At 34.1% G+C, this 27962-nt stretch overlaps 2 pseudogenes; both read left to right on the plus strand.

The window, feature by feature from the left end:
• Positions 1 to 697: 697 nt before the first annotated feature.
• On the plus strand, positions 698 to 20785 carry LOC139704311 (zinc finger protein 845-like; annotated as a pseudogene).
• A 928-nt stretch (positions 20786 to 21713) lies between these two features.
• On the plus strand, positions 21714 to 27254 carry LOC139704312 (zinc finger protein 34-like; annotated as a pseudogene).
• Positions 27255 to 27962: the final 708 nt, after the last annotated feature.

The raw sequence follows: 27962 nt of genomic DNA on the forward strand, positions 1-27962 counted from the left end.
TGAAAAAGCCACAAATGTTTGTATGTTTTACATTTGTCTTGTTCTACTGAGAGTGAAGGTAGCTGATAGATATTTCCTAAATACACAATGCTATCTTATAGAGAACAAATGGCTGTGGATGATAAAAGTAACATACTTACCTTCTCTTTATTATATAACTCTTCTTAATGATGTATTCCTCTTGGATGCTGTGGTCTCTACAAAAATTTGAGTAATATTCTCAAGGTAATTTTGTTTGTGCATTTTTATTGAACTGATATATTTTTTGATTTATGATGACTTGGACTTACTAATCTGCTACACTCCTTATGTATTTATTCTACCTTAATTTCATGTTATGTATGCAAAATATATTTATCCCTGTCTAGTAGTTATTGTTTATTTTTTTTTATTTTTGTTTATTTCAGCCATGACTCTACATGATACCCAAGAATATTCACCAGAGAAGGGCATAAAACATATATTTCACAAATTGATAAATGGGAAATATAGAAGTTGTGATCTTGACTATTTACAACAAAAGAAAATATGGAAATCCACAAGTGAGAGTGAACACCAGAAATCATATAAAAAATCAGGCGTTGTTCACCACCAGAGAATTTATACTGGAGAGAAGCCCTACAAATATAAACAATGTGGCAAAGCTTTTAGTAAAATAAATGATCTTATTAACCACAGAGTAACCCACACTGGACAGATGCCCTACCAATGGGCAGAATGTGATAAAGTTTATAAAGAAAAATCAATCTTTATTAAGCAAAGCAGAATTCTCACTGAAGAGAAGCCCTACAAATGTGAAGAATATGGTAAAGTTTTTAGTCAAAAATTAAACATTATTTACCAAAGAAGAATTCACACTGGAGAAAAGCTCTACAAATGTAGAGAATGTGGCAAAGCTTTTAATCAAAAAACAGACCTTATTCACCACAGCAGAACTCACACTGGAGAGAAGCCCTACAAATGTAAAGAATGTGGCAAAGATTTCAGTCATAAATCACTCCTTATTCGCCACAGCAGAACTCACACTGGAGAGAAGCCCTACAAATGTAAAGAATGTAGCAATGCTTTTAGTCAAAAATCAGACCTTATTCACCACAGCAGAACTCACACTGGAGAGAAGCCCTACAAATGTAAAGATTGTGGCAAAGCTTTCAGTAGAAAAGAAGGACTTACTTACCACAGGAGAACTCACACTGGAGAGAAGCCCTACAAATGTAAAGAATGTGGCAAAGCTTTCACTCGAAAATTACAACTTATTAGCCACAGCAGAACTCACACTGGAGAGAAGCCCTACAAATGTAAAGATTGTGGCAAAGCTTTCAGTAGAAAAGAAGGACTTACTTACCACAGGAGAACTCACACTGGAGAGAAGCCCTACAAATGTAAAGAATGTGGCAAAGCTTTCAGTAAAAAATCAGACCTTATTTGCCACAGCAGAACTCACACTGAAGAGAAGCCCTACAAATGTAAAGAATGTGGCAAAGCTTTCAGTAGAAAAGTAGGACTTACTTACCACAGAAGAACTCACACTGGAGAGAAGCCCTACAAATGTAAAGATTGTGGCAAAGCTTTCAGTAGAAAAGAAGGACTTACTTACCACAGGAGAACTCACACTGGAGAGAAGCCGTACAAATGTAAAGAATGTGGCAAACTTTTCAGTAAAAAATCAGACCTTATTTGCCACAGCAGAACTCACACTGGAGAGAAGCCCTACAAATGTAAAGAATGTGGCAAAGCTTTCAGTCACAAAATAGACCTTATTCACCACAGCAGAACTCACACTGAAGAGAAGCCCTACAAATGTAAAGAATGTGGCAAAGCTTTCAGTCACAAAATAGACCTTATTCACCACAGCAGAACTCACACTGGAGAGAAGCCCTACAAATGTAAAGAATGTGGCAAAGCTTTCAGTCGAAAATCACACCTTATTTGCCACAGTAGAACTCACACTGGAGAGAAGCCCTACAAATGTAAAGAATGTGGCAAAGCTTTCAGTCGAAAATCACACCTTATTTGCCACAGTAGAACTCACACTGGAGAGAAACCCTACAAATGTAAAGAATGTGGCAAAGCTTTCAGTAAAAAATCAGACCTTATTTGCCACAGCAGAACTCACACTGGAGAGAAGCCCTACAAATGTAAAGAATGTGGCAAAGCTTTCACTCGAAAATTACAACTTATTAGCCACAGCAGAACTCACACTGAAGAGAAGCCCTACAAATGTAAAGAATGTGGCAAAGATTTCAGTCACAAAATAGACCTTATTCACCACAGCAGAACTCACACTGGAGAGAAGCCCTACAAATGTAAAGAATGTGGCAAAGCTTTCAGTCGAAAATCAAACCTTATTCGCCACAGCAGAATTCACACTGGAGAGAAGCCGTACCAATGCAAAGAATGTGGCAAAGCTTTCAGTCGAAAATCACACCTTATTTGCCACAGAGAATTCACACTCGAGAGAAGCCCTACAAATGTAAGGAATGTGGCAAAGCTTTTAGAATAAAACAGGCATTATTCACCATAGAAGAACTCACTCTGGAGAATAGTCCTAAAAATGTGAATAAAGTGGCAAAACTTTTAATAAAAAATAAAACTTTATTCACCACAGCAGAAGACACAATGGTGAATATGAAATGTAAATAAAGTGATAATACTTTTAAAGAAAAACTAAACCTCATTAACAACAGAATTTATACAGGAAAGAACCCCTATGAATGAAAACAATGTATCAAAGCTTTTAATAAGAAATCATTTCTTTTTCACCACTAGGCTATTTATTCTGAAAAGAAGACATATAAATATAGAGAATGTAGAAATATTTTAAATTATATGTTGTACATTACTAGAAATCAGATAAAATATGCTGGAGTGAAGCTTTATAAATGAGACCATTGAACCATTCCTCTAAGAAAGGGTAAAAATTTAATCGCCACCACAATAATCTTAGCAGAGAGAAAGTTTTGAAATGTGAAAATTGACAATGTGACAATGCCTCCAAAATGTATTCACCAATACTCAGCACCTGTGGATACATACTGGTAAGAGAGAAAACAAATGGGGGATAAAACATTTCATTGCCACATGTTTCTTAAACACTACTGATTGGTGTAGAATTCACTGTCCCCAGAAACTCTAAAATGTTAAATAATATTTCCAAAACTTAATCAAATTTTAAATTCATTGAACATCTGAAAACTCATACCAGTAGTGAACATTGAAAATATTTTGTACAAAATATATGCCTTATACAACAACTAAACATTTATAGTAAACACCCTGACAAATATGAGAGTAAAATCATTATCTATACATTAAACCTTGATATATATGAGTATCAGTAAAAGACACAACTCATTTAAATATAGAATATAAGTAGTTGTGTTTAACTTTTGTTTAAATTTATTAAGCCTTATCAAGTTATTTGGTAGTAATATCAGTCATAAATATCATACATGCATGGTGCAGAAACCTTATCTTTGAAAGCATATAATTTTCTTCTAAATAAAGTATTACTATTTTCACTTTTAAATATTAGAGAAAACAGTTATAAGAGATCTATCTTTTGATGTTTAACACTGAATTGTAATACTTTACACTTTATTTATTTATTTGTATTGCAGTTTAAATTTAAGGATTTTTAAACACTGAGCCACATTCCTAAGCCCTCTCCCCACTATTTCAAATTCTGGGACTGGTCTTGCCAAGTTGCTTGAAATCACACTAAGTTTCTGAGGCTGAGTTTAAACTTCTGAAAATACTCAGCTTCCCAATTTGCTTGGATTACAAGCAAGGACCATCATGCTCACTTTACAGTGCATTTTTTTTTTTACCTATATTTACCTTATGTATGCAATATGTCTTTATAACTGAATATTTGTTTATATGTTAACACTCATGTATTGCATCATGTCAAAGTGTTCCACTTGACTAAATTATTTATGCAACAGTAAAACATACTATTGAATAAATAATACTCTAGCATCTCTCAATACTTTTACACATTTTAATAAAACTTAATATGGAATATAATTGCATAAGTCAGATCATTATAATTTTCTCTGTTTGTATTTACAGTGAAATTAAGTGTTCTATGAAGGACATAGATATAAAAAAGCCCCAGATTTTCATATCTTGAATTACAAATTTTAACATTTTAACAATTCCTAATGATTTGAAGAGACTGAATTTCCACAAATGTAAAGATAGCTCTTGTGGAGAGAAGAGCTTTATCTTTCTTGTGTGTGCATAATGGCCTTCTAGACTTCAGCCTCATTGGGGCCATTTCATTTTTCTGTGAATGAATGTTTTGTTTTCTATGATCAGTGTTTTCATGTACTTTAGTAAATTCTGACATCACTGCTATTCTATGGGTAGTATTGTATCAAGGCAGGAATAATCAATGAGCTATGTTTCATAGTCTTATTTTCTATGGACCAGTTAGTAAGGTAAACTGAGAAGGTTGTATGTAAAGATTAAGTTTCTTATCATAAAATGTTGTCTTGCCAGTTACAATAGGATAAAGGCTTCTTATTCATGGAATCCATAAAAAATCATATTGAATATCATTCAAAAATTTATTGATATTACATATAATTCATGAAGAACTGAGTTTACAACAACATATGGTTAAGAATAAGGTCTGGGGACATTTTACACTCTCTAATATAGACATTTATAACAATTTAATTATACATGAAACTACACTAAATGAAAGAAAAATCAATGGGGTCAACACACAATAGCATACAAATAAAATCTTGTAAAGACGTAAGCAAAAGACCAATAGTGGATTAAGTTTGGCTTCCAAATGCTAGGGCGGTGGAATGGATATATAATCAGAGGTAATTGAAGAAAGATATGTTACTAACTTTGAGCTAGGACAGCATTTGAAAGAAAAAGAGTCCCTACAAAATTAACAATGATTATTGACTTTCATTTGTATGCTTTGTAATATATTCCAAAAGACTTCTACATGTTTTATTTCAGTCAAATTGGGAAACAATACAGAAATTTAAAAAAGACAAATATTGCTCCTCTGGTTTTAAAAGCAAGAAAAAGAATATAGAGAGATTTACTGAGCTAGAAAAATTTAGTAGTTAGAGGTAAAAAAAAAAATAACTGAGATTTCCAGAGTCTCAGTATAATCAGTATTTCAGCCATCCCTGGCTGCACAGGGCATTTTTGCTTAACAAAAAATTTGTTCACTTATGTACTGTTCTGAATATGTAGTAAGATCCCTAGTAATCCAATACTGATGGTGTAAGAGAAATTTTGAAATTTTTGGAACAGCACCCTCAAAACTATGTCAAGACTGACTCCAGAAAATCTCTGTTCACAGTACCATATTTCAGAGTTATGCTTGTCCTCAGTTCAGGAAGATGAAGGACATGACCACTTATTTTTATGCTACAGGTGAAAGATACATTTTTTACCAATATTTCTCCTGAGACATAAAAAAAAAAAAAAAAAAAAAAAAAAACTACATAGAAACTGTCCTGAGTGAGGACAGGGAGATTTAACCAGAAAGTGAATTGGGAGATTCCATTATTATAGATGTAATTTTCTCAACATCTTTTCAATGTACCTAACCCAGTATTGATACCAAAATTAATGAACAACCTCTTCTCATGCTGAATGTGCATGAGGCTACTATATAACATGAAAACAATTGCAAATGTGTCAGAGATGCATTTTATAATATTAGTTGAAAATTCAATTGATTGATCATTATCACACTGTGTTTGACCCCAGCAAATACCTTCTCAGTGTGCAAGAAAAATGGGAAAAACTTTAAAAAATCAAGAAAATCCATGTCAAAGAATAACAACTATTTTTTTAATAAGGAAGTGGTCAATGACTTTTTGAAACAACATGACAATAAACTTTCCCCTATCACATAAAGGAAAGCCACAATTCTGTTAAACTTCTTCATTTTATTCTTTGAATATGCCAAGTATTTGGCAAACTGCCACATATTGTTTTAATTTCAGTGGTGTAAATTATATCTGGTTTTCTCTAAATTGCTACTTATTTAATGCAAATTTGTTGAGAAATTAATTCTGCATTAGCTGAGTAGTGAAAGGTAGTGAGGAATGGAAGTCATTGAAAGCTCTATGATTTGCAATCTCAGAATGGTGGGAGGAAGCTGTATATAATCATGAGAAACATTGAGTACTATTAATTTGTTCCAAATATTTATTTACCTTAGTATCCACTTTTCACCTAAACTATTGCTTTTAAATGGAGCTGACTATTAAATATCATAGGAAAGGACATCAGAGCAATCCAAAGAATGATGTTTTTGAAAAAAGCAATCAAATCATAAACATCTGGTTGAAACAAGAACTGGCCCACTGTTGGATCTTAGCTTTTGACTTTAACAAATTTCCTTCTATCTTTCTTTTGATGATGACTAAAAGGTACTTCTATTAAGAGCATGACCAGAACAATTTATGGCAATTTGTTTTTCTAAAACATATATAAAATTGACTTGCTAACTCAGAATAGAACTTAATGAGCATATCATGTTATGGTTAAAAAAAAAAGTATAACTACTCAACATGAAGATTGGTCTTTTGAAAAAAACAATGTGAGGGTGAAGACCAATTTGGAAAGTTAGTATTGAATATTTTATATAAAAGGAAAGGCAGTAATATTTAAAAAAACGTTTTGATTATTAGATGTGTGTAAAAATTAAAAGGGAGTGTCCAGGCCTGATGTGGTGGTACATACCTGTATTCTCAAAAATCATAGAGTCTGAGGGAGAATAATCACAACTTCAAGGCCAGCCTTGGAAACTGAGACCAGGTATCAAAGCAAAATATCAAAGAATTGTGAATATATATGAATGAAAATTCACCCCTGGGTTCAATCACCCGGACTCTATAAAACAGTAGTTTCCAAAATTTACACCCAAATCAGCAGCCTCTGCAACTATGTAAAGTTCTAAAAGGAAACTAAATTTAGCCATATCTACTACTAGTTGTATGATATTGACCATAATTTTGAAATATATACATAGAAGACCCTTCACAATGTTTTAGGGTTCCCATTATTTTTCCAATTGCAATGAGAGAGGGAGGAAAAGCAATTTAGCTCATGGGCCCACTTCTTTCTCTTCAGGCCTAATGAGTCAAATATTAAAAGGCTTTAGTGTTTATTGATTATTATTTACATAATCATAATGATATGTGTTCTGTGATTTCTTGCTTAATCTACATTGAACACTTTATTATTTCTGAGTATCAGCATCTGTACAGACCACCACACCTCACTCTATTTTTTAATACTTACAAGTCCCTATGTTCATGCTTCATCAGTTAGTTATTCTCTTTTAAAAATAATTATGTGTTGCATTCTTTGTCTACAGAAAATTTATGAAGGTTAAAAACCAGTAAGCATTTTCACAAATTTGACTTTAAAATAGTTTGCATCACAAAACACACACCAGAAGTAAGAATGATTTCTTTCTCTAATTTATTAGCGTTTTTGACATCCAGTATCAGGACATGAATGCTGCTAATGGAGGGATGTCCTTACCATCAAGAACAATCAATACTACTTTCTTCTATCCCATTAAATGTTACAAAAAGTGCACATTTGACTGTTTTTCATATGCAGAACTTGACTTTCCATTTTTTGTGTTTAGTGGGCTTTTACTTTCTTTTTCATCACTTTGTTTTTCCAGTATTTTCTAATTTTCATTTTTTTGTGTGTGGTGAAAAAAAAAATAGGTCACTAGAATCTTCTAACTTTTGCTACATTCCATCAATTGATTACTTAAGCATCATTTTAAAGGTAGGACTGAGGTATGCTAAAAAAACTATTTTCAAGGTCTACTGCAGAATCAGCATAACTTTCTTGAGCTCTGTAGTTAGAGCCACTATTTCTGTCCACAAACTCTGCTCCCTTTGTTTTATTTTTCTTCTATATTTAGTAACCCTCTTTGTAATGAGGCACAGAAAATTGCTTTTTAGAATTTTATCATTTATGAAGATCTATTTTTATTTATCATTGATGGACAGTCTGCTTCAGTTTAGAATACCAGGTTGAATACAATTTTTCCTTTAAATCTTGAGGTTATTCTGTATGTATCATCTATAGCCCATCATTAATGATAAATACTTGGGTTCTATTCTTGCTTTATTGAAACTGACTATAGATTTTCTTTACAGGATATTCTCTTTGTTTTAAGCATAGCTACTTGAGAAATTCTGTAGATATATTTAGCATGTTTAAATTTTATTTTCTTGATCATATCATTCAAAAAAATAGAATATTTCCAGACCTTATTTTCTTTCTTTCCAGTATATACATGTAGGAAACTGGATAAAATGTGGAAAATAATATGTCTGTTTTTCAGACATCAGAAACAGGCAAGCAGGTGAGTGAAACCATAAATAACAAGTGCAGAATGGTGAGGTGAACTATAACTTTATTTTTAAAATTGTTCTTAATAGTGTAATTTGATAAGCTTCTGTAAAAATTATGGATAAAGGGGAAGTAAGAATAATCAAAGTACACCAGTGTAAGAAAAACTTGAGGTTTGGCAGCTGAGAGCAGACTGTGGGGAAACTTCATGTTATAATAAGGAAGAACTCCCCACTTTCCCTTCACCCTCTCACCCACTTTATCTAACCAGAATCCACCAAGATGCCCAGAATAAAAAGTGTCAAGTTCAATAGTCACACTCTCTCCAAATACAAAAAGCAGTTACAATTCAACTGAACACAGAAGCTTGTGAGCAAAGTTATGAGGATCTGAGACATTATATAAAATATTAGGTTAAAGATGATTCTGTGTGTTTTATTTTTCTGTATGTGTGTGTTTTGTTTTGTTCTGAGGGTGTGGTTATTCCTTGGTCACGAGAACTCAACAAAGAAATGGTTATTTTGATCAAGTATCAGTGGCTGACCCACATTAAAAAGAGACAAATGTTAAAAAATTTTTAAAAAGTCTAATTACAAAAAAATATGTGCTGCTTTCATCCTCCACATTTTGCTTTTTAAAGTGTTTTTTTTTTTAATTTTTCATTTTTTTAGTCCTGAAAAGTTGACAGTAAAGGAGCTTCAGCAAGAATTTACAACCAACTGCATGAGGGTCTGGGAAGCTGAGAGGCTGGAGCAGGGTTGGGAGAAGCAGACAGGAAGAGGTCTTTCCCTTAGTCACTGGAGGCCCACTATAAGTCAAAAGAGACAAAAATCAATAAGTGTTTGTAAACCAGGAAATGACACAGATTATCAAGTTAGTATCAGTTATAAAAAATTCATATAATCAAGAGAATAGAGAAATCATGAACATAATTAGGAAAAAAATAGGTGTAAATTTTATTTTTAGAAGTTTATTTGTGATACATAAAATTAAAGATGAATTTTATATTTCTATTTTAAATGGAAGGCAGAGAGATATGCAAGTCATATAGTACTTGAAAAACCTTACTTCAGTACAAAAGTATAATCAATTGATATCTTCTACTTATTTTACTCTCTATCTTCCTTTACATTTCACCTGATGTCACACTTGTAGAGTGTGACCAATAACTAAGCAAATAACTAATCAAGAAGATAGTCATGAAGTTACTCTCTTTCTCAGAAAACCCCAATCAATTTTAAAGCAAAGAAGTAATACAACACCTATTCATTTCCTCCTTAGGAAAAGGTCCCTTTGTGAATCAGATAGAAGGGAAATTGGCCAACCTTTATCAAAATGTTACTAGAAATAAATATGAGTTAGCTTCATTTAGAAGTAAGCTGAAATAAAATAACACCATTGTACAGTATCTTTCAGCGTTATCCTTGAAAAATAAAAAAAATAAAATAAGAAAAAATCTCTTTCCAAAGATCAGAATACTTGGCAGCACACTTCATCCTTAATTACACGTGGAAAAAGAAGTTACCTCAGGTAAGAAGGTACATAACTAATAGGAAGAAATCAAGACTTGTCTATAAGGAATTTTGTAAGATGATAAAATTTGGGGGGTACAGTAATCAGGATGGATCTCTGAGAGAGACAATGCAGTGTAACTATGGGATTTCATGCTATCAAATACCAAAGCACATACATCATGGGCATTGTACAAGACAACCAAGTTGACAACTTGACTTGGCTAGTTGTTTTATCCAGCCTCTTATGATGCACAGGATGATTGAGGACTGAGTAACATAGTGGTTTCCAGTCACTGCAATTTTGTCTATCAAATGCTTCTTCCAAATATCCTGCCAGCTAGGAGGAGAGGTCTGTCTCTAGGTTCTTATGACAGCATCATTCTTTTCATCATTCTCTCATAATAAATTAACAAGTGGATCTCTTTTAACCCAGAAATAATTATAACTAGAAAAACCCAAGCATTTTTTTTTACATTTTGCTTTTACAGACAATAAATCCTAAGCAAGCACCACTAACAAAGTGCCAATAGATCATGCCTAAAATTGAATCAGACCACAGTTAACAAAAATAAAGATATTATATGACCATGGTATTCACTGTATTTTCAACTACAAAATAAAAATAAAAGCTACTCGCCTAGTAGAATTCTGGAACAGGTGATGGTGTTGCTTACACTTCTTAAATTTCACATCATTATATCAGGTTGTGCTATCAAGAGATAGACTACATAGATCCAGGAGCTAGAGTGTCAAAGTTGAAGAGTATTCCCTCACAATCACTCCCATTAACCAACTTGGCAATTATATTTTCTTACACCATGCCTCTGCATCCTCCAGTTTTATAAATCCTAATTATTTAAGATGACACTCTTCCATCAGAATGTCTAACAAGATTCCAACTAAAATTTAAACTGCACCTGAGGATTCTAAATTTTATGTAATAAATAAACAGAAAGCAAGAGGAAAAATTACAATCCTAGCTAGGTCAATTCACTCTCGTTACCAGAAGGACATTGATTCCATGTTGCAATAGAGATAAAAATCAGATGATTCAATTTGAAAACAGATTATGCAATTCTCTACTTTTTAGTACTCACTTGCCCTACAGGAATTGTAAAAGGACCAATGCAGTAGTTGTGTCTTGAGAAATGTATGGTGAGGAGGCTCAAATGATTTGGGGATGAGTATGAGTTTCACTCCATCTGTTAATTTATAGAGACCAAAAGAAGTCCATTTAGGACATCTAAAATCAACAGCAGAAGATGAACATTAATTTGACATTCAGTCTACACAGTTGTCAAAACAGTAATTAATTGCAATGTTTTCCCTTTTTATAAGTTTTCTTCAGGAATAGAGTCTCACCAGTACCATAAACTAAGTATAGAACTTAGACTGCAAAGTAAATTTTTGTGGTGTCACTATAGGGAACTGTGCTTTATTGCACCATTAGGACTGAAGGATTCATTTCCCAGACAATTGCTGAAAGTGGTCTTTTCAAAATATTTTCATCAGTAGAAAAGATTTTTTTTTGATATGACCATTCAGTCTTCCTACACTCAAGACTATTTGAGCCTCATGTAAATCACACTCCATGTCTCAAGTAGAAACAACTATGAGAGTGCAAGATAGCTCCAAAATTTCACTTGGAGTAAGCAGAAGCCTCCTCTGAGAGTAGACTGCAACCCCATATTCTGTGTGCCCAAACCTGCTTTCTTCTCTATTTCAAATGTGCTGATCTGAACTACATTAATTTATAGATTTCCAATATGCCTAGTCATGGTCTTAATCTACCCCCTGGTAAGCCCTAATTAGAACTCAAATGCATCCTTCATCTGCTTCCAGACTTTCTGTTTTCCAGAAGTTCTTTGAAGTCTTTTCTCACTGGAGATTACCTCCTCTTTTCATTATGGATGATTATCTCATTTTATGCTTCTCTTTGTTACTTTAATTCATTGTGGGTAAAATAGATGTGTATATTTGAACATCCAGATCTCTAAGTAAAATAGTTAGCTTAGTTTATGGGCTTATAATACACAATCAAACATGTTCAATACATTTTAATATAAATTAGATGAATAATCAAAATTGGAGAAAAGAAAATATGCTTTATATGGATATAACTCTGCACTTCAAAATTATCATTGTTTTTCACAAAAACTAAGAATTTTGGAAGGTAACATGGCACCAAGAAAAAGAATCACTATTTTTTATATATAGTTGGGCTTAAAAGAATAATAATGTCATCATAAATTGATGATATCATATAAAACAAAAAGCTTAATGACCAAGTTCTGTTTATTTTTGAAAAAATATATTTGAGGCAAAAATACCAAATCAATGAATCTCCTCAAAATACTATAAAGATACAGTGAATAGCATTTCTACATAATTCATGTAATTTTTATATTATGTAAATTTTCTGGAAATATTTGTAGAAGCTAAGTATACTAATATTCTCTCTCAAGGCACATTTATTTTGAAGCATATTTCCATAAATCTTCAAATACAATTAAATTTCACTTATTATACACAGATCAGTACCCCCAAAATGACCAAATTCCTGGAAATAATTCCTTTGGCATATTTCTATTTCCCAGACAATAAAGTCATCTTTAATATAATATATCTTCTACCTTTTCAGTGACAGAAAATTTTTGAATTTTAAGTAAACTTCTCCTGTAGGCTCAAAGTTCACATATAACTATGGTACTAATAAAATTAGTGATGGGTGTTAAGAGAAAATTTTTAGTACTTTTAAGGGAATTGTTTGAAATCATACACTAGATCAACACATGATCCTTCAAACACATTATAATAATGAAAGCACAGCAATAAATTTGGAATAAAGAAAATATAGATATTTATTAGCTAGAGGACTTTGAAAACACATGCTTTGGACCTAAAAGACAAGTATTTTGCTTTGTAATTACAGCACTTTTCATAGCTGTGTGATGAGTTGTAGGTCCATGTTTTTGTTTTCTGATCTCACATGCTTCATTTATTCAGATGTATTAATGTAATATATGCTTATATGAGTAATTTGCAATTATATGTCTCTTTCTAATACAGAATATTTTTTTTTAGAAATTCTTGGTAATCACACAGTTTCTAAATTACAGTGCAATTACCATGAAAGTTAGAAAATGCACAGTGGCTTAAAGAACTCCTCATCCCAGAATCTAGCCTTAGAGTTTTCAAATAGTTGATGGTCAGTAAATTTATATGGTTCATAAAGTTAAAATCTGTTGAATCTTACAGTAAAGAAATAGGAAACCAGAGAGGTGCTTCTTCACACATGCCAAGCTGTCATTACTGGGATACCCAAGGAGTCCTACAGGGCAGTCTGTCCCTCTGATGGATGTAGTTATTTAAAATCAAAGTCCTGCTTTCCTTCCCCACAACTTTGGCTTTCCTGTGTCATCTTGTTCTTTGTGTTTCTGTGACCAGAGACGGAGATAGGTTTAAAATTATTTGTTCATGCTAAAGACAAAAAACAAACAAGCAAAAGAAAAAAAAAAACTAAAAATCAACTGAGTTTGTGAAAACATCATAAATTTAAGTACAGTGATCAGGGTAGGATGACATTCCACTGACCTAAATGTTCCTTTAAGAAAAATTAGATTCGGACATTTCCATTGTGACACAAATTGGAAAGGGCATATATGTATATATGTACACACGTGACACTAATACATAAAGAACTAATGAACACAAATATTCCTCCTCTAAACTTTTAAATTATATTCCTGTGTATTTTTAATCCAGGAATGGGAAATTACTAGCATGTTCATTTGAGTTTCAAAAATATTCAGTGTGCTTCCAAACCCTTTTATCATGATCCTCTTATTTGTCATCTCCTAACTGAGAGTCCAGGGTCCATAAATTTTTAATTTTTTTGAGTTAAATTGGATCCAAAGACTTTATGAGATATATAAGTCGTTTATGGCATTGTGATATGGCCCTCTATGAAATGAAGTTTTGAACATGGAAACTCATTTCCTTCTAAAAGTTTAAAAACTTATAATTACTCAAAGTATAGAATTCACATCAATAGTAGTTCTATTTTATTTATTAATATTCCAAAGCAAGTTTATAAATAAAAAAAATGCTAAATTATAGATGGGGATATGGCTCAGTGGTGGAGCACTTGCCTAGCATGTGTGAGGTCCTGGGTTTTATCCTCAGCATCACATGAAAATAAAATAAAGTTTTATAAAATATCAAGTTAAAACTCATGTCCTCTTTTATAATATGTATACAAATAAGTAATGTTTAAAATCTCTAGATGACATTCCATATGTAAGTTGTATCAGTAGAACTCATTAAACTTAGTACAAATGGGAAACTAAAATTAATCATCATTCCCTATTTTTAAAAATGACTCATATTTAGGAGGATATAAATTAAAGAAGCAAACATTGTCAGAAGAAAATATCCTCAATGTAGAATATGGAACACAGTTCTCTGGACTAAGTAGAACTGTTGGAGCTGAAGTCTCTATTCTGCAGCTACAAGAAACCTCACCAGTATGCTAAAATTGCCTCCTTCCACAGTCTTTCCATGACCCAACTGAACACTACTTCTGAATCTAAGAATGCAGAGGCACTTATCCAGATGGATGAGGCCAAGGAGGATGTGGTACAGGTAATAGCCTAAAGAGTTGAATGTTTTAAGGTGGCTTTGCTAGAGTTAGAAAGGTAATCACATAAATGGAACTCTTGGAGGTAGGTTAAGAATTAGGTGGGCTCCATGCTCTCCACCAAATGCCAATTTGTTTGGAAGTTTTAAATCAGTGCTTCACCAGGGCCTAGCAATTGCTGGTTCACACTGGAACATTGCACCCCAGGGATCTCCACTGCATTCCACTCATATGGTAAAGGACATGTTCCTGGTCTTGGGGTCAGTCTCCAAACTCTATCTCTCCTCTCTCTGTCCTTTCAAATTCCTGGCCAGTTGCATATCTCTCAGCTGGTCCTTCAAGCAGCCAGATTGAATGAGGAGTGGAAAAGCTGGGTAGGTTTTCACAACTAGTAGTCCACTATGTAAACTCCTCTCCATGTTTGATTTTCTTCTGGTGACTTAGGCACACTCTATCTCATGCAGGTGTGTTAGCCAGGTCTGTATTTAGGGCCAAACTCAGATTTTCAAAAAAATCAGCTCCTCCTGCTTCTGGCATCGGCACTGTGGCTGCAAAAATTTTTATTTGTTGTCCTCCACATACAGCTGGGACAGAATTGGCTTCTTTCCCATACAAGGATATTGTGAAGCACATTTTTCATTTTAGCCAAGCTACACTCTTGACCAATAAACTCTCCATACCCAGATACATATCAGACATTCTAAAATGTGGGTTTCTTTAATTCTTTTATCACTCCACTGTGCTCACAAAGGGATGGTTGTGACTTATGCCATGCATGGCAGCTGATGTAGAAATGGGGATATTTTCCTTGCTTTATTATATTCAACTTTCTGAGTCCCCAATCACTTTGAATGATCACTATAAAATTCTGGTTAAATTTCCCCACCACCACCACCATTTTTGGGCACCCACATGGTTTAGAAACTTCCCATATGATTTCATGTCATGAAGCAGTGAGGAAAGTGACCTTCTATATACCATCAACTTGAAATCTCCCTCATAACTCCATATTCCTGTGGTCCCAGATACTTCAGAGGCTGAGGTAGAAAGATCACTTGAGCCAAATAACTCAGGGTTGGCCTGCCCAACACAACACAGGGAGACCACATAACCAGATGTCCTTTCTTTCTACTTCCCTAATCATACAACTCAAGGTCTTTGGAAAGGAACAAACCTATCCCCAAACCAGTAGAAGAAAGAAAATAATTAAGATCACAGACAAAATCAAATATATTGAAAAGAAAAAAAAAATCAATGAACAGTTGATTCTTTAAAATGATAAACAAGCTGGGTAAGTTATTGGACAAACTAATTAAAAGATTTTAAAAGACCCAAATTAATAAAATCAGAAAGAAAAAGGGAGAAATAACCATGAGATCACTGAAATCAAGAGAATCATTATAGTGTGTTTTGGAAACTTGTATTCAAATAAATTGAAAAACCTAGAAGAAATAAACACATTTCTAGACAAGTATGACCTGCAAAAATTGAATCAAGAGAAAAAAATAGCCAACGATAACTAGCAATGAGATAGAAGCAGTAATAGAAAACATTCCCACAAAGAAAAGTCCAGACACAAAGTGATTCTCATCTTTATTCACTTAGACAATTAATTAATTCTATTATACAAGAAGAAACACCAATTATCCATTAAATAGAAAACATGGAACACTTCCAAATTCATTCTATGAAGCCAGTATCACACTCATACCAAGGCACATCAAGGAAAGAAAACTATAGATCAACATCACTGAAAACTTAGATATTAAACATTATTATTAAGTTCTTAAATATTAGCAAATTTTATTCAACAAAACTTATGCCTCATGACTAACTTTATTTATCCTAGATGTGCAATGGATGGTTTACCATAGAGATATCAATAAAATGTAATTTATTACATAAATACAATTAAACACACAAAATCATTAGTCATCTACATAGATGTATAGAAAGCCTTTGATAAAATTCAGCACCAATTCATGATAAAACAATACTGAAGAAACTAGGTATAAAAGAAACTTACCTCAACATCAAATTTAATATATGTTAAAAACCCAGACCCAAGTAAACATAAATAGAGGAAAACCAAAATATTTCTTTTAACATCTACAAAAAAAAGATGTCCACTCTTACAACTTCTAATTAATATAGTACTAGAAATATTAGCCAGAGTTACTAGTCAAGAAAATCACAGGGGGTAAAAATAGGAAAATAAGACAAATCAATACTCTTTATAGATAATATTATCTTATACTTAAAATATCCAAAAATATCAATCAAAAGACTATTAGAGCTAACAAACAAATTCTGCAAAGTCATGGGTTACAAAATAAACATGCAAAACACAATGTCTTTGTGTCCTCTATTATGTACCATTGGTCTACCCTCTTGTTTTGGTACCAATACCATGCGGGTTTTGTTACTATTGCTCTGTAGTAAAATCTGGTATCACTATACCACCAGTTTCACTCTTCCTGATTAGAATTGCTTTTGCTATTTTAGGTCTTTTATTTTTCCAGATGAATTTCATGATTGCTTTTTCTCTTTCTTCGAGGAATGTCATTGGGATTTTGATTGGCATTGCATTAAACCTATAGAGTACTTTTGGTAATATGGCCTTTTAATGATATTAATTCTGCTATCCATGAACAAGGTATATTTTTCCATCTTCTAAGGTCTTCTATTTCTCTATTTAGGGTTCTGTAGTTTTTATTGTATAGTTTTTTCACCACTTTTTTTAGGTTGATTCCCAAGTATTTTATTTTTTTGTGTGTGGATATTGTGAATGGGTAGGTTGTACTTATTTCCATTTCAGAGGATTTGTCACTGATATACAGGAATGCCTTTGATTTATGTGTGTTGGTTTTATATCCTGCCACTTTGCTGAATTCATTTACTAGCTCTAGGAGTTTCTTGGTAGAACATTTTTGGATCTTCTAGGTATAGGATCATGTCATCCAAAAATAGTGCTAATTTAAGTTCTTCTTTTGCTATCTTTATGCCTTTAATTTCTTTCATCTAATTGCTCCAGCCTGTGTTTTGAGAACTATGTTGAATAGAAGTGGTGAGAGAGGGCATCCCTGTTTTTTCCCAGATTTTAGAGGGAATGCCTTCAATTTTTCTGTTTAGAATGATGCTAGCCTGAGGCTTATCATAGATAGCTTTTACAATGTTGACGTATGTTCCTCTTATCCCTAGTTTTTGTAGTGTTTTTAACATAAAGGAATGCTGTACTTTGTTGAATGCTTTTTCTGCATATATTGAGATGATCATATGGTTCTTATCTTTAAGTGTATTGATGTGGTGAATAACATTTATTGATTTATGTATATTGAACCAGCCTTGCATCCCAAGGATGAATCCTACTTGATCATGATGCAAGATCTTTTTGATATGTTTTTGTATCCATTTTGCCTGAATTTTATTGATGATTTTTGCATCTATGTTCATTAGAGATATCGGTCTGTAGTTTTCTCTCTTTGAAGTGTCTTTGTCTGGTTTAGTAATCAGGGTGATGTATTACAACTACCTTGTATTAGACAAAAGTGCTGAAAACATGTAATGCAGGAAGGATAGTATTTTCAACAAATGGTGCTGGGAGAACTGGAAATCCATATGCAACAAAATGAAATTGAATCCCTTTCTCTCACCTTGCATAAAAGTTAACTCAAAATGAATCAAGGAACTAGGAATCAAACCAGAAACTCTGCATCTATTAGAAGAAAAAGTTGGCCCTAATCTCCATCTCATGAGATCGAGCTCCAAATTCCTTAATAGGACACTTATAACACAAGAGTTTAAATCAAGAATCAACAAATGGGACGTATTCAAACTAAAAAGTTTTTTCTCAGCAAGAGAAACATAAGAGAGGTTAATAGGGAGCCTACATCCTGCTACAAATATTTATCCCTCACACTTAAGATAGAACTCTAATCTCCAAAATATACAAAGAAACAAAGAACACAAAAAAATAAACAACAAGAAATCAAATAACCCAATCAACAAATGGGACACGGATCTGAAAAGGCACTTCTCATAGGAGGATATGCAATCAATCAAAAAATACACGAAAAAAAAATGCTCACCATTTATAGCAATCAGAGAAATGCAAATTAAAACCACTCTAAGATACCATCTCACTCCAGTAAGAATGGCAGCCATTATGAAGTCAAACAAGAACAAGTGCTGGTGAGGATGTGGGGGGGAAGGGTATACTTTTACATTGCTGGTAGGACTGCAAATTGGTGCAGCCAATTTTGAAAGCAGTATGGAGATTCCTTGGAAAGCTGGGAATGAAACCAATATTTGATTGACTATTCCCCTTCTCAGACTATACCCAAAAGACCTTAAAAGAGCATACTACAGGGATACAGCAACATCAATGTTCATAGCAGCACAATTCACAATAGCTAGACTGTGGAACCAACCCAGATGCCCTACAATAGATGAATGGATTAAAAAATGTGGCATTTATACACAATGGAATATTACTCACCACTAAAAAATAACAACATCATGGCATTTGCAGAGAAATGGATGGCATTAGAGCAGATTATGCTAAGTGAATCTAGCCAATCCCTAAAATACAAATGTCCTCAAATCAATCCTTCATGGATAACAAGGAGCAACTGTACTTGTTGAAGTTTAAAATCATGCAATACTTAAGAAAGGAAGTATTTAATAAAATTATAAATGCACTGCCAATGGCGCAGAGATCCCACTTCTAGGAATGTATCCCACAGATGGACCTGCACATGTATAAAATGATACGTATAAAAGCTGTTTCACCACAGTAAGGTCTGTGATAAACATAGAGACAACCCAAATACCAAACAGGGGGGGCTGTTTAAGTAAACATGGCACTTAATAGACACTGTTTAAACACAGCTGTATTTTTTAAAGTGTTTTCTATAAATAAATATTATATTCTTTCTAAATAAATACTAATTGGAAAAGATCTTAAGAGCATATAAAGAATAAGCCATGGGACAGAATTACTTACATAGTATGCTACATTTTATATACAAAGAATATAGTACACTGGCATTTCTCCTACTATAAAAGGAAACAATTGACATCTATGGGAAATAAATTAAAGGAGGTTATGTAAGAAAGAAGGGTGAAGGGGGGGAATAACGGAGTTGGAAATTGGATTTTCCCAGGCATGCCTGTGTCATTTTAACTTTTGAACCATAAGAACATGTTATCTACATTAAAAGAATTTTTAAACATTAAAAAGAATACTTACAGAAAAAAAGAGAAAGAGAAACCTATAGATAAGACTTAAAACCAAGCTTTAAAGAGATTTTTTGCTTTGAAATTAGATGCTGAAAAGCAATCTTGGTGTGGTCATCACAAAAAATATGCTTTCCCCCCCTTCAATCAAGTTAAAGGATATGATAATCTGTTTTTAAAAAGCTATTTGAAGGAGTAAGAAATCAGGAAAGAGGAGAAAAATGTACAATGAGGACACTCTAGTATAATGGTTCTCCAAGTATGGTCCCTGTACCAGCAGCATCAGCATCATGTGATAATTTGTTAAAATTAAAATTCTGAGGCTCCCACCCAGACTACTGAATCAGTAACTTTGTACTAGTCCAGCAATCCTGGTGATACCCTCAAGTCTGAGAGTCACAAATCTTGTCTGGTGCTTCCCATAGGTTCACATATACCACCAGTCTGCATTTCAAACAAGCTCCAGAATCTAGGATCACACTTGGATAAACAAAGCTGAAGTCCTCCTGGGGGAAAAAGGTATGTAACCTTCATATGGTTGAGTTTTCTATGAAATCTGTCCTCAGTATCAGATGGAAAAAGTCCTTATACAGGCTTCCTAGCCAAGAGATATCATGGATCTAATTTCCTACATAAACTGGGTACACAGAGAATAAATGTTTTCAAACACATTCTTATAAAAATAATAACATCTGTGAATCATCGAAATTCAACCTAAGGATGTCTCACTTGAAAAAACTTATAAGTGGACCTACAAAGTTTCAGAAATAGGGAAAAGAAATAAAAATAATCCATATCCATAAATTCTGCTTGTGTTGTCTGAACAACTTAACCTCAAATGTATTATTAACTGCCCACCACCTGCTCTCCATGGAAAAGCACCAAGAAGTTTGTTTCCCTCAAACCCTTTTAAAAAAAAAAGTCCTCATGTTTATAAACACTGGGTCTTCCATTTGTTTTACAGGAGGAGAAAGATCTCTATAAGAATCTTCTGAACAAAGAATTCTGGTTTAGCAGAAGGTAGCGCTGATGCCCAGATGGCACAGCTGTCTCAAAGCAGCGGCAGCAGCATCGTGCTTAAGCCTGAGTTCCCCCTAGCCCTCCCCGAGACCCCAGCTTCCCTGGACCCCCGCCCTGGACCCCCATCTCGCTTGGCCCGCCATGCCCCAGCCCTGCCACTTGGCCCCAAGCCCTGCTGCAGTTGCTCCGCCAAGAGATGCTCTGCGCTCCTAGCCCAAGCTGGAAGAGGGGCCCAAGAGAGCAGCGAGTGTGAGTGGTGGCTGCGGCATATGGCGACAAGGCCCCAGTCCGCCCAAAGCGTAGGAGCAGCGGCAAGAAGAACCAGCCAGGCAAGTCCAGCCAACTGGTGGTGGAGATGGTCCGCAGGCTGGGCGAGCACGCTGGCAACATCCATGCAGAAGCCAGGAAAGTGGTGTGGTTCCACCAGTAGAACAGCCCACCTACCTCAAGTGCTGAGTGTGCGCTGGTGGAGAATGCCAGGCTGCTGCAGGTCAAGGGCACAGGCGCCAACAGCTCCTTCAACTCAACCCCAAGAAGCTGGAGGACAGCGAGTGGTGCACCCTCCTTCGCGCCCGCTGCGCACAAGCCTAAGAAGCCAGGGGGGGGCCTCATCATGGGGACCCCCGACCTGCCAAAAGTGCCGAAGCCAGCTAGTGCACACCCAGAAGGCTGCTGCCAAGGACAAGGGCATCTGCAGTAGCGGGGAGAAAGAAGGTGAAGAAGGTGGCCAAGTCCAGCATCCTCAAGGTGCCCAAGGGCTGCAATTGAGCACCCGGCCTGCCCGCGACCAAAGTTGAGGAGGACTGTCCCTGCAGCACTGTGGCCTCCCCTCCCCTCCCCCATGCGCTGCGGAGGCTGCTGTTCCCGGGAGATTTTTGAAACAGCTCCCAGCATACCCCCATTGGCTCTGGCCCTTGGCAAAGGCCATCGCCATGGTTACCATCTCCCACCCTGTCGCCAATGGGCGGGCTGCAGTTGGCCCCCTCCCTCTAACCACCTCTGGGCTCACAATTTCTCTGTAAGCAGGGCAGCTTGGCACTCCCCTCTACCGCGTGCCTCTTGGAAAGTGCAATAGAAGATTGTTGACCTTTGCAAAATAAAAAATAAAAAAGTATTCTAGTTTAGACAGAAGGATTTAGAAGTCAAACATGGTGGGACACTGTTATCTCAGCAGCTCAGGAGGCTGAGACAAGAGGATCTCAAATTCAAAGCCAGCCTCAGCGATGGTGAAGCACTAAGTAACTCAGTGAGACCCAGTCTCTAAATTTATAGGGCTGGGGATATGGCTCTGTGGCTGAGGGCCAAGTTCCATTTCTCAGATGTTGAAGGTTGAACACCTGAAATGCTGAGGAAAGTGTAAAAAGCAAGTTTTACTTAAATGATAGAACAGAGATAGACTTCTTAAAAGAGGTCCCAGGGAAGGGGGGCCAAGGAAGTGGGGGTATTTTGCTCCTTTTATACTTTTTTAGAATTCCTTTGTACTCATGGTGTTGTAGGGACAAACGAGGCAAGGCACCAAAGATAGCAAGAAACAGTTTTATTTAGCTGCATCCAGGTTCAGACGGCACAGTTTTTGCTGTAATTAATCAATCCCCTGAACCCCAAGTTCAGGGAGTTTCAGCGTTTTATACCCAGCATATAAGGGGAGGGGCTCAGAAGTTCACAGTCTGCAGAAGTTCACATAAATCAGCTTTTTTTTTCACTGTTCTGGGCAAGGTAACTCTTCAAGGACAACACCTGGGAAGGGGAGAGCTTCTTCTCCCCTTTCTTTCCTCCCCTTGCAAGCTGTTACCATAGAGCCAATTTGTAACTTATCTTAAAAATGTAGACATCTCTGTGAAGCTCAGCTCAAGGCCAGAGTCCTTGTTTACACATTTCCTCAAAGTACTATACTGGATATATTTGTGAAAAACTAATGAGAGGGTGTCCAGCACCTGGAGTGTTGGTATCTTCTCGGTCAGTGGCCAAGTAAACAGAGTGACAGAAAAATAGGAAGTTTATCTACATTGAACTCTTTCACAGAGACTCTTTTGCTGACAGTACTAAAATCAGCCATGGTGAAGATGGCTTTTCTGTGGAGAAAGGGTTTACCACTTCAAAATAATAGTAAAAATGTGCATAACACAGAGTACATCTGCAACTTAATTTATTTTTTCCCTTTGGTGTTCATGATTTTTAACCTAGACTAAACCCAGATATTTTTTTTTTCTCATGAAACAGTTTCTTGATATGAAAGCAAGAGAACAAGATAGATCTACTGGAAAAAATACTTCCTCTACCAGCAGTTTGACTAAACACCTGAAGATATTAGAAGATCATTATTTTATTGTTTTCAACATGGCAAATCTGTTCTCTATAAACCCCCACATTAAAGGCTGAAGTGGACAAATCCACACAGCACAATAGAAACCACACAGAGCTAATGGATTTTCAACTGTGAACCAATGGTTTCTGGCTCTTCTAAAGTGTACAGTCATCTGAAGGGCTCTTTAATTAAAAAAAAAAAAAATTGCAATAAACAATGTAATCCATATCCCTGGAGAGGAATCCAGGCATCACTGTTTTTGAAATATTTGAAAGTAATTATCATCCATAGCAAAACTAAAAGCCACTACTTTAAATAAATATTTGTGATGAATGAGTTGCAAAGACACATAAGATATGTGCTCATGACTTTGGCCACCAATTTGCCAGTTTGTTTTTTAGTTTGTTTTTTAAATATGAAAAATAACAGTGATAATCAACTAACAAATACAAAATTTTATTTTTAATCAAAGTCTTGAAGATTCTGCTTGATAAGTGCTTGTATTACAGCTTTATGTTTGAGATGACTGAGAATATTATGACAGGAGAACATGGCATAAAAAGCACTAGGTGTCAACAATTCCTTTCAAGTACATACTCTACAATGAACTAAACAATTCCCAATATGCTTTATTCTTGTAAAGTTTCCACTAAATAAAAAAACTCTTAGGAACAAACATTTCATACATGGACAATTATGGGGCAGTTATCCAAACCAGAGTACCTGTATTGTATTATTGATATCCTTTAAAACACTGATTTTTGCCCACTAAACTCAGTTAAAATTTACTGAGAATATACCAGGCTCAGGACACAGTTTTAAGTGACTTGATCATTAACCACATCATTTTACCAAAAAATTTAATTGCATAAAAATATTACAATAAATGTGTTAAGCCATGTGTTGTGCTGCATTGCAAGAATTTTTGCAATGAAAGTATCATATAATGCTGGATTGCAAGTTTAATGACAGGCTTGGTGACATAGTAATGTGTCATTTTGTCATTTCAATATACATAATGACAGTGATAAGGTGATGCTTACTACCATCCCCTATACTAAGGGAAAAAAATGAATGAATAAAAAATAATGTTTACCAAATTGTTGCTGAAATTTAAATAAATAAATAAATAAAATTTCATGTCCCAGTGTTAGAGCAAGGGTAATTGCTTGAGAATAATAAAATATTAAAATAGAAAGTGAACCAATTTGAGATTTTTACTGAATCACAAGTTGTTGCTAGTATTCTGACATACCTAATTATTTGATAAACATAACTTTTAAAATTTCTGTTAATGTATGATGCTCATATAAAAACACATAAAGCATTTATGTAAATATTCAGAAATTATTCAAAGGTAAACATGTTTTGGATCAGCCTTGCTTAGGAATGCCCCTCTCATTTTTTTTTCTTAAATAATTATTCACATACACAATTTGTGCTTATTTATATTTATACTTTTTGTCTCAATTTCACTCTTCAAACATTCTTTAAATAGTTATTTAGTGTTCTTTGAGTAATTCATAACTGTCAGTATCCTGATGTTCAATTCTTAATGTTTTTTTTTTCTTTTTTTGTCACTTGGATTAAGCCATACTTCTCTTTGTTTATGTTTGCTGTACTATTTTTTATTTGTTCATTAAAGGAGCCAACAGTAGATTATGTAGTCCATTTTGGGGGAAAAAGTATAAAATCTGTTAAGTAAATAAAAATAGGCAAGAACAGTGCTGCATCCTTTTAACATTTGTTAATTGGGAAGCCATGGAAAAGTACTTCATGTTTAGGAAAGTCACAGATATTTAGAAATAGCATGACTCGAAAAATTCTAAAAAGACTTGTGTTGTTATACATTGATGTAGAATTTTTAGGGCTAATCTCAAGCACCACACATGAAAAATTAAAAGTTGGATGACCTAAAGTTTCAGAAATGCCAGTAATAAATATGATTCCATGAACAATTAAATCAGAAAATTGAAGAGATACCTCTGCTTTTGTTTTTAGTGCAACATAGTTCTCAGTTTTAAAGCTAGGGACTCAATGTATTTGTGTATCAATGATCAAAGGTGTAAAAATATTGTACTTATTATATTATTATTATTTAGTTATAAAATATTTTCTCTCTTAAAGTGTTATAAGATATATATGCAGGACTTTGCATTAAGTGAAATGTGGCAGGCATAAATTAAGTTGCAGGAGCATTTGATTCACATGTGACAGTCAAATATTTAGTGAGTAAAATTCTGCTCACCAGGTACTGTGTTTTGTGTAGGGTTTATATTATAGTCAAAATCTCCATATTTTTATTTTATTGAGCATAAGAGGGTCAAGATTTTTGTTTTACCACATGGTGAGTGTATTATGTTCTTCATAAATACTAGTAGAAGGAATGCAATACTTGTAAGAAAAAACTGATGATTATATGAAATAATGATTGTGTTAATTTATTCTATTTACTCATTTTACCTTATATATACAGTATAAAATACCATGATATATTTAGTAAATAAACAAAGTTGTATTTGTCAATGAAAGAAATCATCATATCACACCAATTTAAAAATATAAAAATCAATTTAGTATACTTGATTGTCATGTGTTGACTTCATCCAAGTATTATGGTCATAGGCTATACAAGGTTTTTATAGTCTTTTAAAATGTTTTTATGGAAAATTTTATAGACATATATGTGTATATTTCTTAGTAAATTTTTTGTTCATATTTCTTTTTAAGAGTCCATAGCCCCTTTTTTTTTAAATTTTTTATTGTTGGTGAGTCCATAGCCTCTTTACCCTTGTTGAAAATTTGTGGAATTATCACTCAAAATCTACTAGATATTTTCATCACTCTTTGTCATGGTAGACAAAAACCAGTTTTTGGATACCCTTTGAAAAAATCACAAATGTTTGTAGATGTTTTACATTTCTTTTTATTTTACTGACAGTGAAGGTAGCTGATAGATATTTCCTAAATACACAATGATATCTTATGGAGGACAAAAAGCTGTGGATGATAAAAGTGACACACTTTCCTTCTCTTTATTATATTACTCTTCTTAATAATTTACTCCTCTTGGATACTGTGGTCCCTACAAGAGTTTGAGTAATATTCTCAAGGTAATTTTGTCTGTATATTTTTATTCAACTGATATATTTTTGGATTTATGATGACTTTGGACTTACTAATCTGCTAAACTCCTTATGTACTTATTTTACCTTAATTTTATGTTACGTATGCAAAATATATTTATCCCAGTCTATAAGGCATCTTTTTTTTTGTTTGTTTATTTCAGCCATGACTCCACGTGATACCCAAGAATATTCACAAGAAGGGCATAAAACATATATTTCACAAAGTGATAAATGGGAAATACAGAAGTTGTGATCTTGACTATTTACAACAAAAGAAAATATGGAAAACCACAAGTGAGAGTGAACACCAGAAATCATATTAAAAAATCAGGCCTTGTTCACCACCAGAGAATTTATACTGGAGAGAAGCCCTACAAATATAAACAATGTGGCAAAGCTTTTAGTAAAATAAATGGTCTTATTAACCACAGAGTAACCCACACTGGACAGATGCCCTACCAATGGGAAGAATGTGATAAAGTTTATAAAGAAAAATCAAACTTTATTAAGCAAAGCAGAAATCACACTGAAGAGAAGCCCTACAAATGTGAAGAATATGGTAAAATTTTTAGTAAAAACGTAAACCTTATTTACCAAAGAAGAATTGACACTGGATAAAATTCCTACACATGTAAAGAATGTGGCAAAGCTTTCAGTCAAAAGTCACAACTTATTTGCCACAGCAGAACTCATATTGGAGAGAAGCCTCACAATTTCAAAGTATGTGACAAAGTTTTTACTCAAATATCAACCCTTATTTGCCACAGCAGAATTCACACTGGAGAGAAGCCCTACAAATGTAAAGAATGTGGCTAAGCTTTCTGTCAAAAATCACACCTCATTTGCCACAGCAGAACCCACACTGGAGAGAAGCCTCACAAATGCAAAGTATGTGACAGTGCTTTACTCAAATATCAACCCTTATTTGCCACAGAAGAATTCACACTCAAGAGAAGCCCTACAAATGTAAGGAAAGTGACAAAGCTTTTACCAATAAAATAGGCCTTATCCACCACAGCAGAACTTACACTGCAGAATAGTCCTACAAATGTGAATAATGTGGCAAAACTTTTAATAAAAAATAAAACAATATACACCCTGATGAATGTGAAATGTGAATAAAGTGATACTACTTTTAAAGGGAAACTAAACCTTATTAACAACAGAATTTATACAGAAAAGAACCCCTACAAATGGAAACAATGCTGCAAAGCTTTTAATAAAAAATCAATTATTTTTCACCACCATGCTATTTATTCTGGAAAGAAAACATATAAATGTAAAGAATGTAGAAACATTTTAAATTCTATATCATATATTACTAGACATCATAGAAAACACACTGGAGAAAAGCTTTATAAATGAAATCATTGAACAATTCCTCTAAGAAAGGGTCAAATTTTAATCCTCACCACAATAAGCATAGTTAAGAGAAAGTTTTGAAATGTGAAAATTGACAATGTGACAATGCCTTCAAAATTTATTCACCAATACTCAGCACCTGTGAATACATACTGGTTAGAGAGAATACAAATGGAAAAAAAAAAAAACATTTCATAGCCACATGTTTCTTAAACACTAGTGATTTTTGGAGAATACATTGTGCCCAGAAACCCTAAAAAGTTAAATAATATTTCCAAAACTTATTCAACTTTTAAATTCATTGAACATCTGAAAAATCATACCAGTAGTGAACATTGAACAGATTTTGTCCAAAATGTATGCCTTATATTACAATGAAACATTTA

The sequence above is a fragment of the Marmota flaviventris genome, unplaced genomic scaffold (genome assembly GCF_047511675.1).
Source record: "Marmota flaviventris isolate mMarFla1 unplaced genomic scaffold, mMarFla1.hap1 Scaffold_49, whole genome shotgun sequence".
NCBI lineage: Eukaryota > Metazoa > Chordata > Mammalia > Rodentia > Sciuridae > Marmota > Marmota flaviventris.